Genomic DNA, 14,175 nt, shown 5'->3' with positions numbered 1-14,175 from the left:
TACCAGAGTGTTGATATAGGAGATTACTGACTGTGACCCATGGATTGAGGCTGTCAAACATGAAGCCAAAACACTTTGTGTTTTTAATAGGGTGTCATCCTTCATACACTAAGACAAAACTCCTAATTCTGCTACTACAGCATACACTTTGAGCTCTCTCTAAAAATCATTGTAGGAGAATTCTCCTTACTCATCTCTATTGTAAAGGAGTCATCCTTGTCCTATACCCAGCAATTCACATTTTGCAATATCTGGCTTTAAATAGTGGCTTCATGGAATAAGATCAGAGCTGGGTGGACTAAGAGATTTAGAAAAACTTAGAAACAACCCAGAGAATATATTTTCTGTCCCAGACAGTAAGTCTAGTTCATCAGCTTATGGATCAAAGAATGATTTGATGGGGACTAACAGAGAATCTCAGAGAGTTTCCTATAATGTGTTATATTTGTGTTTGGTACACTACGGTGTGTTCACTCACACTACCATCATATCCAGTTCCACGGGCTGTTCTTAGGAAATGTGTGTGAGGACGGGGGACACAGGTCTCCATTATTTTTTCAGGGGGAAATTATTGTTTTTATAGTTGCTGGATAAAGGATGCTTGCTTTTTATTTATTTAATGTGTCTCTTTTCTAATGAAAAACATTATAATCTTAATACAAAGGTCATGTTTGTTTATTTAGATAAATTTAAAAATACAGACAGTTCCAAACTTATACATCAGTCAAAAGCTAGACTTTTATTCTCAGTCCCTTTATATTTTTCATCCCAAGAATGATCAAGAAGTTTTCAGAAGGACAGAATGCCCAGATCTAAATCTCACCTCCCAGTTGGTGTTTCTTCTGGGGACCTGACTTCTGGCTCTGTATCAGCCCCACTTGCCAAGAGGCAGCCAACCTTAAGTACACCTCTCCCCTGCCTCCCCTGGCAGGCCCTCATGGTTTCAGGTATCACCTCTTGACTCCAAGATCTGGATTTGCAATCTTGGCTTTCCATGTAAGTAATCTTCTACTAAAAATTTAATGTCTATCTCTACTTTTCACTCTCCATCACACTACTGCAGATCTTATTACCAAAGGCCAAGCTTGTGACAATATCCTCTTAACTACTCTCCCTGATTCTGATTCCTTCTCCTTCTGATCCAGCCTTCATATGGGGTCTAGTTTAATTTTCTGAAGTACTTTTAACATTGACCTTCTCCTCCGGTAGCTCTAATGCCTATAGGTAGTGTGCTAACCCTTTAACCTAAAAGTCAAAACGCTTTGCAGTCTTGCCCTTATTCACCTGTTCAGTTTACCTTGGCCACTACTGTCCAGGTATGGCAGAGATATTTGGTGTTCATTAAAATGCAAGTGCATTTTCCGGCTCACTTACTATTAGGCTGGGCTTTGGTGACTGAGTTCCAACTAAAGTGATATGGGTAGAAAGAAAGTTTGTCCCTTTCAGACACGGCCATGAAAGCTTCTTTGGTCTCTCTGGTCTTTATGTTTCATTGCGTCTTAAGAGGTCTCTTAAGAGGTCTCATGTGCAGCAGTTTCAGAAAGTACAGCTACAAAGTGGTGGAGCCTTCATTAGCCTGGGTCCCTGAGTGACCATGTGGAATAGACTCCCCCCCACCGTGGACTCATGCTGGATGTGTAATACAAATAAAAAGAAATTTTTTATTAAACATTTGAGATTTGGGGCTTAAATTGTTATAGTAGCAGAGTCTAATGTATTCTGGAATATACCCATGGCTTATCACCATTCTTGAGTGGAGCAGAATCTAGGAAGGCATTTCTCTCATTATTGACACTTTGCCCTAGGCTGGTTCTCTGTGAGGAGATGACCACCTGTGTGGCAGAGACACTCAGTGGCCTTCCTCAGAGCTCCCCGCCGCCAGCACTTAGCATGAACTCCTTTGGGCTTTCGCTTTCCTTTCTATGGGCATTAATCTACCATCAGTCAGCATCATCTGTCCAGAAAAGGGTGCTGAGGGGCAGAGAGGCACGAGAACATCCTAGTGCGTGCTCAGTCTTCCCTTAAGCCTTTTATGTATTGTAGCTCTTCTTCAGTGGTTGGTACCAGAGGCAGGGAAGATTGGGCCAAGGAAGAATTGGCCAGGCAGCATAGCACAGGCCTTAGTCCTCTGCCTGCAGCTCTGGAGATGATACTAGAAAGGGAAGGCACAAAGATTCAGTTTACTCAAACCAACACAAGAGTGAATCTACTCCCAGCTCATCCCATACCCTAGGGCCCTGTTGTCTTGGCGTAAGTGTCTCAAGAAACCAGTGAAAACAGATCCGTGTTGCACTTAAACACACATCACATGGCAAGTCTCTCCTGCTGGGTTTTCAAGACCAGAATGGTCAGTTGAGTCCAGCAAATTGAAATCGCCATCCATTACAGGTGACAGTACAAGGCCCCCTCTCCCCTCTCATGTCCGCTCATAACACACAGTGGTCTAGCTAAACTTTTGCTCTAGAACCCTTGGATTTTCTTGCTGTCAGGGCCCATTAGTGCTCGGCCTGGCCCTCTCCTCTCAATTTATAAATGAACACAATAATAACTGAGAAACTCTGCTTGTTCATCAAAGGCCTTACATCACTGAGTGACACAGTCCTGGAAACTCCAGTCCAATCCCTTGCCCCACTGACAGATGTTCAGTTTCAGTTATGTTGTCCTTGTCAGATTCCTTTAAAAAAAAAAAACAAACTAATAGCTTCTTCTGACTTTTTTTTCCCCCCAGATGAAAATGATTATTTTATTTGGTCGTTTATAGTTCAACAATAAATGCTAAATCAACATCCAGAATTTTGACAATAAAAAAATAGTAGATAAACCAAAGAATCACATGTATTTTATGATGTTTACTATCATTATTCAATTATTTTATTTAAAAATTATGAAATTATTTTATTGTCGATTATATTTGACTGTGGCAAAATTTGCATTGCATAAAGTTAAACGTTTTAAAGTGCACAATTCGGTGGCATTTAATACTTTCACAATGTTGCACAACTATTGGTTCACAACTAATGGTCTATTTGGTTCAAATCATTTTCATCACCTTCAAAAGGAAACCCAAACCCATCAAGTGGTCTCTCACCATTAATTATTCACCCTCATCTCCCCCAGCCCCTGACAAACATTTCTCTTTCTTTTCTTTTCTTTTTTGATGTGCTGGGATTGAACACAGGGCCTCCCACATGCTGGACAAGTGCTGTACCACTGAGCTACAGCCCCAGCCCTCACTAATCTTTCTGTCTCCACGGGTATCCCTGTTTTGTGTATTTCATAGAAATGAAATCATACAATGTGTGGTTTTTGTGCCTGGCTTCTTTGTGAATTATGTTAAAGTACTGTTTTATATATTCAGAAATAAATGAAGTGAAAACCTGTAAGCTTGGGAAGAGTATTAGCTTCTGCTCCTTAGCTCCCACGGTCAAGGGTGTGGGGGCACTTCCTTTATTCTTAGCATTTTCCTTTGCCTGGTGTGTGCTTTAGTGTTACTGTCTTTGTTGTTAAGACTATTTTAGAACAGTTTTAGTAAAACTAAGGAGATCATCCAAGGGATTTCGTATATTGTGCCCTCACGTCTTTCGCACAATTTCTCTTATTATTAATACCTTATATTGGTATGGTACACTTGCCATAATTAATAAGCCGATCCTGATACATTATTATTAACAAAAGTTTGTTCAGATTTCCTTAGTTTTCACCTAATGCACTTCTGTTCTAGAATCCCATCTAAGACACCCTGTAGCCTTCATTGGAACTTAATGCTTTCTTCATAATTAGACTGAACTTTTTGAAAGAAAGTTTACAGATACAAAGTGGCTTTTCATCATAGCATCTCAAGAGCACACAATCAACACGATTTCTGACGGTTGGTGTTTGCCTTGATCATCTGGATAAAGAAGAGTTTGGGTTTCTCCATCTAAAGCTACTCTTGTGGTTTGGTGATGATACTAGAAAGGGAAGGCACAAAGATTCAGTTTACTCAAACCAACACAAGAGTGAATCTACTCCCAGCTCATCCCATACCCTAGGGCCCTGTTGCAAATTTACCCTTTTACCCTGGTCTTTTCAAATTTTATAAAATCTTATTCCTATGATTATGTCAGGCTGTTTATGTAACCAGGTGGATGCTTTGCATGGGTACCCGCAGCCTTGATGGCCTTGTCATCTGTTAATCAAAACAGCCATCCAACTATAGGCCAAAGTATCCAGAGGCTGTGTGTACTCACAATCTGCCACAGCCACAGGGGTGCGTATGAGGCCGACAGTTTATAGGAGAACTAAAGTTTCCACTGGAATGTTAAACACTTTCCCATGCATAGCCAGCAGGTCTTCTCTGCTTGAATTCTTATTTAAAACTCTTTCCATTTTTATCAGTCATGAAGTCACATGAACAAGGGCACGAATGCAAAAGCAGGTAGCAGAATCAATCTTCATCACTACAGAGTAATTCAACAAACATTTCTTATAATAGGTTGGGTATTCTGCAAGGATGTCTGGATAATAGAGGATGGGTGATCATTCTGGGTGTCATTCGCAGTGCATAACAGTCGGAGAGGATCTCTGCCATACCCAGCGGACAATGGAAGCTTTGAAGATACAGCTACAAAAACTATGAAGATGGTTTCCTTGTTGCTCTCATGACAATTCAGGTAAATGAAGGTCTAACCCTGGGCTCTTGGCACTTGGATTTAGAAATAAATTTTTGCCTGGATGTTTTCCAGGAAAACATGCAAACTTCTTATCAAATAAGACTGAGAGGGAACTGAATAAAGTTAGCTGAGTAATGGTGGACTTTACACAATTATATGGAAAATAACCTGGGCTGAGAGCTTTGAAAGCTTGGGCTACAGCCGCTAGAGAGGTAGGCAGGTAGCAAAAGGGAAGTATGATCCTTTCTTTGGATTTCAGAGTGCCAACCTTTCTCTCTCCCCAACCCTCCAGCAAGAGCCCCAGGCATGAAGACAGAAAGGGAGGGGAGGGCAGGTTTTTGAATGCATTTCTTCCCTGATCTAACAGGGCTGTCTGATGAGGAGGTGGGTTCCAGGCAACAGTTTCACTGGGAAAAGGCTTACCATACCAATGATCAGATATTTTCCAGAAACCCTAGGTAAAACCTTGAAGGCAACTGCTCAAATTTATTGATGTAGGAACACTATTTTCCAGAATGCTGGAAAAAAAAATAAGAATTAGGACCAGAAAAATATGGTAGAAAGATCGGAAAGCTCCTGAGCTGTGCCTGTGTTGAAAAATTCCCAAAGTTTCTTGGAGAAACTGAATCACTCAAGGGTCCCATTAATGAGGTGTTGATGCTCAGAAGAGGAGGGAACCCCCTTGGAGGAGGAGTCTGGAAGAGGGGCATCTGTTTCATTTTCTAGGTGAGTTTCATTTGGGACTACTACTGTTCCAATGTTTCTAAATAGCTTTGATCTTCAGGACAGGCCAAATGGTCCCCTTCGATTTTCTCAAAATCGTCATATTTATTTATGTGGATATCATATCTGCAGACATGTATTAGATGGGTTTCCTCTACGGTGTTTCCTCAGCTGCAGTTTCATAATTTATACTGCCAGGCTCAGCATGTCCTTGACATACCAAGCCATTAACTTGAAATCAGGAAAGTTCTGTGAGGTCTCTAAATTCTTTCCCCTGATTATCAGACCCTATGCTGGCTGAAAATTAAATCGCTGGCTGGAAGAGAAAAAAAAAATAATTGGCCTAAGTGATCATGGAAAAGTCTAAACAGAAGATTTTCTTTCTCTCCCCACTTGCAATGATTTATTTTCATGGTTTTATGAGACTTTAATGAGGAAACCTTATCTGAATGCCTGGTAATTATCAACCAAATTCCCATTTCCTGTCAGAAAATCCACAATAAGTAAAACAAAAATGGCGGAATGAGGAGACTCTTTGACCCCTGACCCACATGTCTGAGGAATAACTCAATGCCACACAAAGTATGTGATTAGGAAGCATATCCTCATATATTTCTGCTTAACCTAGATTGCCACATTCAATTTAGGATAACATTTCCATGGAGTAAGATGTTGTGGATCCTCCTGGATGCTATCCTGTGAGGTAGATGATTTGAGCAAGGTAAAGTATAATTTCCTTCTTTATAATTTAATATCATTTCTAGATTGATCCAGTTCCTTCTGTTGGATGAATGAGGCCATACTTGAATCATGGGCTGAATAAGTATGTTGTGAACTTTGTGTTTTAAAACACTGGGATAATTTTTTCCCCCACCATAAATCAAATCTCTTGCCCATATGAATAAAGATGCTACAACTGGGGTCAGTCAACAAAGTTTCCATAGCCACTGATTTGGGGGATCAACATGGCTGTCTCTGGAACCTCTAGATCAAAAGGCATCAATAAAAGGAGCTAGAATGAGCATACCAGGAAGATGGAGGTTGGTAAGTGTTTTAGTCTTTTTAGAATTTTAGGACACCATAGCACCTAGAGCAGCCAAGAAGTCAGAACACATCTGAATCTTTATTTTCAGTTCTAGCTTAGTTAACAAGGTGAGAATCTTCCTTTCTTACACTTTTCTCTAGGTGTGAAATTTGTCATGCTCCCAAATAACCTACAAACTTCTCTCTCCTAGTTCTGTTATTTAAAAAGAAGTTTGCTAATGTTTTAATTGTATCCTTCTTGTTATCTGGGCCAGTGATAAAAGAACCTGAATAATAAAGAAATGACTTGTTTTAAATTAAAAAAAATACTTTTCATAAATGTTTTTTGAAATCAGTGCAGAGAGGATGAGATAGGTTTGTATCAGCACCAGTTCTTTTCCAAGAGAAAATAATATGACTCAAATTTGTCCTTGCCCTATCTAGAGTATGAGGTACCAATTTCTTTGCTTTCTGTATCCCTCCTGGTTCTTGCTTTCTCCATTGGGAATAGGAGGGGCAAGGACACCAGGAAATAGAGGTTATTGTACATATAGTAACACAAGCTTTGGACACTATTGAGTTTTTATGATCTTTTCAATTATTAACTTCTACCCTGTGATTTTGTCAATTGTAGGAGTGTTTATATTCGGCAATCTTTCTGGAGTAGTGAGTGAATTGGGCCATGCCTGTCTACTCTTCATTTTTTAGTTAAACTTGCAATGAAGAGGGAGTTCTTGGCACACCAGTATCATCCAGATGGAGCATCCTTTGAGATCAAGGGATTCTATAAATTAAGACCCAGAAAGTATATTGGTATAGAATAGTACTGTCCAACAGACATAGAATGAACATCACATAGTAATTTTGAATTTTCTAGTAGCTACATCTGAAAAAGAAAAAAAGAAACAGATGAAGTTTCCATTAATTTATCTTATTTTAACACAATACATTCAAGAATTATCATTTCAACATGTAATCAATATAAAAACACGAGTGAAATATTACATATACACATATTACCCCAAGTCCTTAAAATTCAATGTGCATTTAAATTTACATTGTCTCAATTTCAGCTAGACATATTTTTTAAAAATATTTTTTTAGTTGTAGACGGACACAATATCTTTCTTTCTTTATTTTTATGTGGTGCTGAGGATCGAACCCAGTGCCTCATGAATGAGAGGCATGTGCTCTACACTGAGCTACAACCCCAGCCCTCAATGAGATGTATTTTAAGTGCTCCATAGCCACATGCAGCTAGTGGGTAATGTATTAGACAGTGTGAATCATGAACATTACTCCATGACTATATCGCCTCACATAGTTTCCATTTGTTACTCTGGGTATAAAAGTGACTGTATGTAGTAAGAGTTCAGAGCCTGTTCGGGAATCTTTGCTTTCCCTGCCCTCTGTTATTATATTTTTCTCCACTATCCATCCTGAAAGAAAAGGTAGAATTAGGGTTGGCCCCAGGTTTTCTCTGCTTTCCGAGAGTAAAAACTTAAGACTCTAAAGTGTAATCTATGGATTCTCAGAGCTTGGTACAAATAAGAATTTACTTATTAAAATGCAGATTCCTGGGTAGGATTGCAGACCAAATGAAAATAGTTTCTGGAGGTTAGGCCTGGAGATATGTCTTTATCCACATCACCAGATGATCTCACACACTGACATTTAAGAACACTCCATGGACCCTCAAATGACTTATGGTGGTATCTGTAGGAACTCCTGTTTTTTCTCATTCAGGCCTTTGTTCAGTTTTCAAGACAGACAACCCACTTTTACACACATGCAAGGTACTGGATCCTTCTCAGAAGGTTGATCATCCCTGTCCTACATTTTATAATTGCCTCAGAGACCTGTATAACACCCACAACTGAGAAACCACTCCATGCTGTATTTTTAAGACTCACACTCTCCTTTTGAGCTCTTTCCCTCTATTTTTGTGTATGCCAAGATAGCTCTCCATGTGCAACACCTCACACTTATACAACCACTTTTCTCTCAGGGACTTTTAGGATATTTATAAACATCTTCTCATTAATCTTCATTGTGCCCCTGAAAAAACAAATAACAAGTGAGATTAGCTTCACTTTGTAGGAGGGAAACTGAGGCATCTGGTAGCTGACTTGTGAGGAAAATGTGAGTCTAAAGTGAAGGGTTGAATTGCTTCTCTTTCTAGTGGCTGACGTGTGCTCTCACATCTCTAACCCCTGACATCTGTTGTCATTGAAACCGGCTTGGAAATAATACTTCCAGTAAAAACATTTACCAAAGACACTGAGCATGACCACCCCCTGCCTCAGGTGAAGGGAAGTTTATTCTGTGGTTCTGTTAGGCTATGTTCTGAAATGAATACTGCGTCTTCTAGAAAGGAATTATCTATAGCTCCCAATTCTCTGAAGCCAAATAATAAGCCCTTTAAGTTAAAGCTGGTGTCTCACCCCTTCCATGGGCCCTTTTTTCCAACAGAGCTGACAGAACATTATTCACTCAGGGCTGCAGCAGGCCCAGGGAGGGCTGGAGTCTCGTGGGGGAGGGGATGCTGGGCTGTAATATCTTAACTTAGTCCCAAGGCCGTTTCTGCCCACAGACTTGAAGAATCTTTCTGCCGAGAGACACACATGTACATAGTTACCCCAGGGAAGAATTCCTTTTAAAAAAGATTTCACATCTCTCTTTTGGCTGTCTGATAATCTCTTTCAAAGGATCCACTTTAATACTTTTATTTTTATGTGTGTGTTTTCATAACATAGTTTTATTGTGTTTTTTTAATTTTAAAGTTCTCTCTTTCCCTCTCTCTCTTTTTTTTTATCTTGTAATTCATTGTAGGAAGTTTGTAAAGTAGAGAAAAATATAAAGAAGAATATTTAAATAACTTACAATCCTACCATCCCCAGAGATAATCACTACTGTTTGTTATTTTCTTTAGTTTTTTTACTTGCTTTAAAAAAAAAATATCTGAAATGTCTGATGACTTGAAATCAGCTTTTTCTTCAAGAAGGCCTGGTTTCATTTAGAAGGAAGTGATATTTTAAAAGCCACAACCTGAACCCCAGGAATGCTAATGGACGTGTAATTGTTTCTGCATCTCTTTAGCAGACAAAGCTAGAAAATAGATATTTAAAGGTAAAATCTCAAAGAGATTTTATTGATAGTTCCAATTCAAATTCAGCACATATGGGACTTATTTATCCTCTTCTATCTTACATCTGCATCTCCTTTCTTCCATACTGAGAATCCTGGTACTTAATAACACCGGGATGATAGAATGAGAATATTCCATATTAACTCATATGCTTTATTCTGTATTACAGAACAGTCTGAGGATAATAGTACAAATATGCACACAACCACTGTGATTATTGAAAACAGGTTCTTAAATTGCCTATTCTCTCTCCTTTTACCCTTTCCCCATTTTAAACCATTTGTACTATGTCTACGTTGTCAGCACAACACATAGACACTGCATGCTACACTCTCTCCTTTGTTCTTTAGTAGTTGTATATTTTATAGTCATCATGAGACTTCATGTCAATGCCTCTCTGATCAATTTTGTTGTTTGAATCTTGTTCTCTAATACAGATTCATCAGGAAGGACTCATGGGTTTTTGATAAATATATATTGGTACCAGGGATTAAACTCAGGGGTATTCAACCACTGAGCCACATCCCCAGCCCTATTTTGTATTTTATGTAGACACAGGGTCTCACTGAGCTGCTTAGTGCCTCACCTTTGCTGAGGGTGGCTTTGAACACAAGATCCTCCTGTCTCAGCCTCCCTAGCCACTGGGATTACAGGCATGCGCCATTGTGCCTGACTCATGGGAACAATATTATCTAAATTCTTTCATACTGAGAGCAGTTTGTACCTTGCATATTTGAGAAAGTCATTTTTGCTGGATATAAAATCTTTGGCTTACATTTTCTTTCCATTTTTATTTCAAATATGTTACTCTGTTCTCTTCTGCTATTATTTTTTTAAAAAACATTTATTGTTTAGTTGTAGTTGGACACAATACCTCTGTTTTGTTTATTTTTATGTGGTACTGAGGATCGAACTCAGGGCCCTGCATGTGTGAGGCGAATGCTCTACTGCTGAGCCACAACCCCAGCCCCTGCTATAAAGTATTATTTTTGAAAAGTCTTTTCCTTATAAATCACTTCCTCTTTTTGCTTAGATGCCCTGAGGATTTTTTTTTCTTGTCTTAAAATCCAGTATATTTTGGTCTTAGTATAGTTGTTTGAATTGATATTCTCAAATACATGGAGTGTTCTTCCAATATATCATTTTTTTTTTCTAATTTTAGGAAAGTTTCCTTGCTTTATTGACTTTCTAGCTCATCTTCTTGCACTAACAATATTTGATCACAATATTTGATTACACCATGGGGTAAGTGGAGAAAATAAAGTATCCTATGACGCCAGTAATTTCGCTGGGTTATTGCTACTTACTCTAGTTAACAAGTTGTAAGACGCCATTGTGGAGGGGGGGATGGCGTGCTTCTTCATGAAGAGTGGGAGATGTGAATCTATCTATTCCCGGCAGAACCACAAATTAAAAATCACTTTCTGAAAGATGCTTATTCCTGTCCCAGTGGGTAGAACTCAGAGGTAAATAATGAGAGTGCCAAAGGATCAATGTGACCACAATAACGGCAGAGGTCAGTGTTCCTCCTAAAGGAATTTCTGCTGCAGGCCATCCTTCTCTTCTTGCTCTTAGCAACGGAAGCAGTCGGTGGCTACTTGATGTTGCAAAGTTGGCAACATGGTAGTACAAAAAGCATGAAATCTGATAACCCTTACTTGAAGACCACTGAAGAGGACTTCTCAATAGACACAGGTAGACACAGTGCTTCTGATGGACACACGTACCCGACAATATTAATTGTAAGCACAGATGATGAGGATCTAGCCTGACTTCTGAGACAAGATTTGACCTTTGAGGTCTAAACCAATAACACCCCAATATTCAGTCGTAACCATGCTAGAAACTGAAGTCTGTCTGGAAGAGAATCAAAATTGTGCAGATCAATTTTGTGGACTTAACCATTATTCTATTATTTTTGTAAATATTCTTGTCCACATTCTACTTCAATTTTGTGTGTGATTACCAAGTATCCGTAACCCTTGAATTTCTGGATATTATTGCCATCTTTGGTCAAATATGCACTTGGCCTAGAAAGCCCTATTCTAGAGATGAAATTTGTGCTATAGTGTATACTACCTGTAAATACATTGTTAGGCCACCTGTAAATATTCCAGAAACTAAATTACTATTCTTCAGCACTTAAAAAATATTTCTCTGTAAATTATTATAAACTGTCTCAGTGGTTGGAAAAATGGCAATGACATAAAACAGGCTGCTAAAATAAGATTGCCAAAAGAGTTAAAGGGGATAGTGCTGGGGATTGGAGCAAAGTGTGATATATGCATTCATGAATATGTCAAAGTGAATCCCACAATTATGGAAAACTACAGGGCACTAATAAAAACACAAATGAAAATTGCAAACTAATTTTGTACATATGGATGAAATCCTTTACCTTGATGGAGGTTCACAAAGATTGAATATTCAAACCACCGCATAAAGTGCTAAAAAAAAAAATCAAAGTAGCACTTGAAACAAAGCTAACCCATTTAAAAATAGCTTATTAGCTATTGATCAAAATAGTTTTAGATTTGCTCTGTTCCTTTGCTTTAGTTTTCTTCTTAGATTTTTAGTATCTCTGTGTTAGATGTTCTTTGCTTATCTTCTGAATGTGTCATTTACTCTTGACTCTTATCTCTGAATTTGTTTTTATTTTCCAAATTGTCCCCTCCTCACACCTTTTATTTCTACTAAAGCATTGTCTGTTGTGATGATTGATTCTCATTTTCCATTTCTGAAAAATTCATGTCTGAAATTCAATTTCTTTTTTTCCTCTCTTTTTGACATTCAATGTTTTGCTGAAAGAAGTAGGGGGAAAAATCTGTGTACATGATCAGGTGGACATAACACAGAAACTTTCACACACCTTCCTTTGTCGTATAAAACCTTGCCACCTTTAGAGTAATGGCTTAGCCATTCCAGAAGTACTGTTTCAGTTAACTTCCTTTCCTTTCCCTCTGGGCTTAAAATAAAATCAAACTCTTCTTGGGTCAGAGGCTGGATTGAGAATCTCTGGCGAATAAAGAGAGCCATATATTTTAAGGGGCCACCAGTAGCTTTGTGAGATTGGTGATAGGTTTTAAGATCCACCAGGGAGATGAACCGCTTCATCATCTGAACAAACTGTACATCCACCATATACCATTTTGGGGTTGTCCTCTTTGCTAGATGGGTCCTAATGGTGACTGTTTTTCTCAAATTGTGTGTGGTCTGGGTAAGCCTTCTTTACAATCTTCATAAGCCCTACGATGCCTGGTTTTTTGCAGTTGATATGGTAGAAGAAGGCTTCTTCCTCCAGCTTCATGCCTCTAAGGAAGTTTCGTGCCTGGTAGTTACCAACACCACCCCAGCATGATATCTGCTTGTGCTGTGCTTCGAGATCTTCAGTGCTGAACTTCACATCCCCACCTTTCTCTAGTCGGCTCTCTGGCTCTGACTTGGTCAGCCAGGGGTTGCTTAAGCTGAAGTCTTCTGAGGGCTGGAGTTCTCCACTGTAGCTGATCCCTCACCTGAGTTCTTAGATTTGGTACGTTTTTTTTCTGATCACCCCTTTTTTTTCTGGGCTATCAGCCCCGGTTGGTCTCCTCCAGAGTCTTGGCATGGTCTCTCACTGCAGGGAGCTGAAGTGCAGAGGGTTCTGGAATCAACAGGGAGATACAAAAAGGAACTCTGCTGCCCTTCAAAACCTGTGCAAAGCGAAGAGCTGATAATTGTGCTTAAGTGTCTTAAATCCTTCCCTCCTTTAAATGCACCTTTTCCATCTTGAATAGCCTGCCCTTAAACTCTTCCCAGGTCTTCCCTTGAGCCCAGTCTTAGCCACTTGATCATTCTCTCATAACACCAGCCCTATGCTCCCCAAAATGGACTATCAGGTGCCCAAGGCCAGCAACGCATCCACAGGGCTTTGTGGAGGACCGAAATTATTTTTTTTTAGCTTACTTTTTCTTGAGTTCAATCCTTTCTGAGTTTCCATGACTTGACATTTGTTGTTCTTTCACATCTTGTAGAGTATTGCCTTCTTATGTATCTTATCTCTTCTTGAAAATATAGGCAAGAGTTTTGATCTGCTTAATGAGCAGGTCTTTCCGGCATATTTTCATTGTCTGTGGGATTGTTTCACTACTCTCCGTTTCATTTTAACTTAGGATGGGATTTGATTTCAGATTGCTTTTTACATATTTATTTAAAGTTAGCTTTTCTAAATTTACAAGATGTGGCCTAAGACAGCATTTCTAACTTTATAAAGTATCTCCTCTTGTTTTCATGTACTGTTCAAAAACATGGTAGCTTGCTCCTAAAAATTCCCAGTTCTCTTTTCTGATATTCTTTTTTGGGGGGGTGGGGGAGGTTCCAGGGCTTGAACTCAGGGGTACTGGACCACTAAGCCACATCCCCAGCCCTATTTTGTGTTTTATTTAGAGACAGAGTCTCACTGAGTTGCTTGGTATATCACTTTTGCTGAGCCTGGCTTTGAACTCGTGATCCTCCTGCCTCAGCCTTCTGAGAGCAGCTGGGATTACAGGCCTGTGCCACCCAGACCGGCTTCTTTTCTGATTCTCCTCTCTGGATTTTCTCCTTCCTTCATCTCTATTATTATTCGCTTACTGTATTTTGATCTACCTATTG

The 14,175-nt window shown here is 39.2% G+C and overlaps 1 pseudogene; it reads right to left on the bottom strand.

The window, feature by feature from the left end:
- Positions 1–12,336: 12,336 nt before the first annotated feature.
- Positions 12,337–13,150, bottom strand: LOC114085832 (thymocyte nuclear protein 1 pseudogene; annotated as a pseudogene).
- Positions 13,151–14,175: the final 1,025 nt, after the last annotated feature.

The sequence above is a fragment of the Marmota flaviventris genome, chromosome 3 (genome assembly GCF_047511675.1).
Source record: "Marmota flaviventris isolate mMarFla1 chromosome 3, mMarFla1.hap1, whole genome shotgun sequence".
Classification (NCBI taxonomy): domain Eukaryota; kingdom Metazoa; phylum Chordata; class Mammalia; order Rodentia; family Sciuridae; genus Marmota; species Marmota flaviventris.
This window is presented reverse-complemented; position numbering and strand designations above follow the sequence as displayed.